Below are 4210 nucleotides of genomic sequence, written 5' to 3'. Positions count from 1 at the left end.
GGATAAATTTGGTTAAATGATGGTTATTTTGAGAAATGATTGAAAATGTTGGTTATATTAATCAATTTTGCAGTACCCATGAATTTTCTGTTGATCAATCTTCCCGTTCATTGCTTATCATTCTTCCCTTTCCATTGCTTTTTTACAATGTTCATGCTATCTTTCTCTCTTACGTAGTAGATGAGAGTACAAAGCAAATAAGCAATGTTAAACACATTACTCAATATTCTTTATTATAAAGCAAGATATTACAAATATCTTTGACATGCATATGTTCCAAACTTTATAGCTAGCATAGGTGATACCATGTATGTAAAACCCAAAGATTTTAGCATCTTATGAAGCTATGTCAATTTTGCTGAAAATGTTCTGCAACCGTTTCACTTCATTAGGACTTATAGCGGTGATTTGCGAAGCTATTTTTGCCGGTAAATTACCACCGAACAAGGCAGTGGAAGTGATTTGAAATCCTGGATTTGCCCCATTCAAGGCAACAAATGCTAGAGCTGGAGTTTCACCAACATTTATTTGGAAGTGTAGCAAGTACTGTGGAAATATCACTACATCGCCAGCCTCTAATCTTTTATAATACGCGACATTGTTTGCGTCAATTATCCCTGCGATTATTGTTCCATGTACAAGAACTTGCACTTCTGATGTTCGGTGAGAATGTATAGGGAGAATTCCACCCACCCCCAAATCTAACCTCGCCATGGAAAGGCCTAGACCATTTACACCTGGAAATTGATCTACTATAGCAAAAGTTGCATTGTATCCAAAAAAAATTGTAGTGTCTCTTTCACCACGAAATCCAGTGAAAACAAAGTCATCTATAGTGACTTTAGTCGGATCTTTGCAAGGACATCCAGCGGGCCCCTAGGAAGACTAAGATCTGCAATACAATAATCGGCTTCAATAATAGCATAACTAAGTGAAACTGAAACAAAGAAGATTAAAAAAAAACGCAAGACTACGTATTTTGAAAGCTAAAGATGACTAGCTTGCTACAATCAACAATGTTGCTAGAACATGGTAGTATTAGATTTTTTTAATTACGTTATTGCATCTCTTAGCAAAGAAATGGCGTTATATATACAGGATTTTGCTCCACATAATTATGGAAGTGGCCTGAAAAATACAGCAAAGACAAAAATAAAGATTTCTTTTTCAAGGCAATTCATCAGTCATGTTCATGTACAAGTGTACAACCATATGTTATTTTTTTGGTGCACATGTACACCCATATTATTAATACTACTAATTAACACATATCTAGTTTTACACGTAAACCATGCATGCAACGCTGGAAGAGATTTCACATGCATTAGGAAAGCTAATGATATTATATAATTGATAAATATAGGTCTGGATCTATCACACATTCACACTTGATATCGAGAGAGAGTTCACTACAAAAGTTCAAAATGGTTATATCTCAAAATCATAAAGTGATAAGAGTAGCCTCAACCCAATTAGCGTTATAAAGTAATTTAACTCTCTACTTTTATCAATGTATTAGACATTCACATGTGCTCTTTGAAAAAGCACACTAAACTTCAACACTCCTCATCACATGTGACGTCCTTTTAATTCGGGATCATGAAATGTTTTATTGGGGCAAATTAAATAGAGTGCATTTTTACAATCTTCCTCACATGAATAAGTTGGCTTAGAGTATATTAAAACCATTGTAGATAATTACTTTTACTATTACCATTTGGTTTTAGTGTGGAACATTCTTGAATCGAGTTTGCATTGTGGACCAACTAACCTCCTTATTTGAAATGCCTTAGCCTTCATATTATCATAAAATCTTAGAATAGGCTAATGATAGAGCTAATGAGAGAGAAAATAAAAAAAAAAAAAATTAAATAAAAAAAGAAAAATAGTAGTGAGTTTAGGTGGTTAATGTATCATGAAAAGAGAAATATAATATTTAAACTAGTTTGTGGTCCGTGCGGTGCCCTTAGTTACTAGTTTGTACTTGTTTAATTTGCTAATCAAATTCGACTATTTAGATAATAAGGGTTGTTGGTTTCGAGTTTAGGGCCTGTTCTCATTGACTGAACTGAGCTGAAATTAACTGAACTGAACTGAACTGAACGGAACTTATTAGAGCTGAACTGAACTGAACTCAACTGAACAGAAATGAATATTTTATGAGAGAAGGAAATTAAGAGCTAAACTGAAGTGAACTGAACTGAACTTATTAGAGCTGAATTGAGCTAAACTGAACTGAACTGAACTGAAAATAATTTGATGAGAACAGGGCCTAAGTCTTGCTATAAACATTTTTAGTTGTCAAACTCAATCATTACATAATGAAAACAAATAGTATAATAAGACACAAATTAACTTATCTAAGTTAACTATAATTTTGTTGGATATAAAAACACAAAATAAATGGCTAATATGGTAAGACTCTTAACTAAAGACTTGTTGGTGTTGAGTTTAAGTATTGTTATAAGCATTTTTAGATGCAAACTTAATACATGCGAAAGTGATATGTCATGTTTATAATGACATGTGGCGCATATTGCTGACATGTCATGTTTATAATGACATGTGGCGCATATTACTGACATGTCAAACTTAAAAAAGGTGACACGTGAAACATATTCTGTTTTAGGAACGATTTTTAATATATAATAAATATAATATAATAAGTATAGATGTGGTTGTGTTTCGTGTAACACTTAAAGAATATATATAAAAAAAGGTAAATAAAAAAATTCGATTCGATTTAAGACCAAATTTTTAAGAGGTTTTGGCTTCAAATTTTCTCGACTTGGAGACCATAGAGATTCTCTTCTGTTTGATCCAGTTCGGCCAATCCATTTTTTCTATACCCCTTCAAATGTGTATAAAATACACATAACAATACTTTATACGGAGACAGAGAAAATATGTCATTCTCTCCAATCTCTTGCAGAGCTTTAAACATATTTTCCATTTGATTCATACCTAACATTAGAGCTGGGCATCAGCTGGGCATCGTGTCGTGCTGGACTGTCACGGGCCATACATCACTATGCCAGGAGGTGGCTTGTCCCGTGCCATTCCAGGCTTGGTGATGGCGGACCGTGTCGTGCCGGGCCATCAAATGACACCCCAGCCCACGATATGGCCCACGTACCTAGCAGGCCGGGCCACGGGCCAGCTCATTATTTTTATTATTAATTAATTTATTTTAATAGTTTTATTATTTATAGTTCTTTATATTATTATGGCTTTATTTATATTTTTATAATATTTCTTTTTGTTGTTTTTATTTTTATTATTTATAGTTTTTTTTTAATTACTTTTTATTATTGTAGGTCGTGCTGGCGGGCCGTGCCGACAGGCCAAAAGTTCGTGCCGCCCGCGGCTCGTGCCTGGTTCGTGCCGAATTTTTATTTTTTTGTTCAAAAGTTCGTGCCCGCGGCTCGTGCCTGGCTCGTGCCCACCCCTCGTTCCTCGTGTTGTGTCGTGGAGCTAGCAGGCTCGTGTCGTGTCGCCCGAGTGCTTGCCTGGCCCATGCGCAACTCTACATGACTTATACTGATATACACATTAAAGCTTCACATATGTAAAGTAAAGGGAATTCTTAGAATCAACTACTTCCTCCGTCTTTTTAATATTATGACACTTGTCTTTTAGCAAGGGAAGTTTCACAAATATTGCACTATTTCTATTTTAAGACAAAAAATATCTTTATTCACACTGCAAATACCAACCATGTCCTTATTTTTTTACACTTATTATTTAGGCCCCGTTTATTTCTCCTTATTTTTACTGAACCGAAATTATTTTTGCTGAACTGAAATTATTTTTACTTAACTGAAATTATTTTCACTGAATATTATTTTTCAAGGTGAAGTGAACAGGGCCTACTCTATGTTACATTACATGGACACTTTTGTATTTTACCTTTTTCTCGCTTCCTTTTTCCCAAGTCCCACTACCAAATTTATTGTGCCCAACTTGTATGGTGCAATAATAAAAAATATAAAATATAAAAAAAAAATAGTGTAAGCATTATACATTGCAAATTACAGATTTTTTTTTTATTCTCAAGTTATGCGGAAAATCTGACTTTTACTACCACTAAAAAGCATCACGCACTTTGACTTTACTACCTATTTAAAATTTTATTTTATTTTACTAAAAAAAAAATAGATTTTACTGCCACTTCACGATTTCGTTCAGGTTCCATATTAACTTATTATTA

The 4210-nt window shown here is 33.9% G+C and overlaps 1 pseudogene; it reads right to left on the bottom strand.

Annotated features, from left to right (window-relative positions):
- Window positions 1–336: 336 nt before the first annotated feature.
- LOC145592295 (auxin-binding protein ABP19a-like) lies at window positions 337–1689 on the bottom strand (annotated as a pseudogene).
- Between the last annotated feature and the right edge of the window lie 2521 nt (window positions 1690–4210).

The sequence above is a fragment of the Chenopodium album genome, chromosome 18 (assembly GCF_948465745.1).
Source record: "Chenopodium album chromosome 18, dcCheAlbu1.1, whole genome shotgun sequence".
In the NCBI taxonomy this organism is placed as follows: Eukaryota; Viridiplantae; Streptophyta; class Magnoliopsida; order Caryophyllales; family Amaranthaceae; genus Chenopodium; species Chenopodium album.
This window is presented reverse-complemented; position numbering and strand designations above follow the sequence as displayed.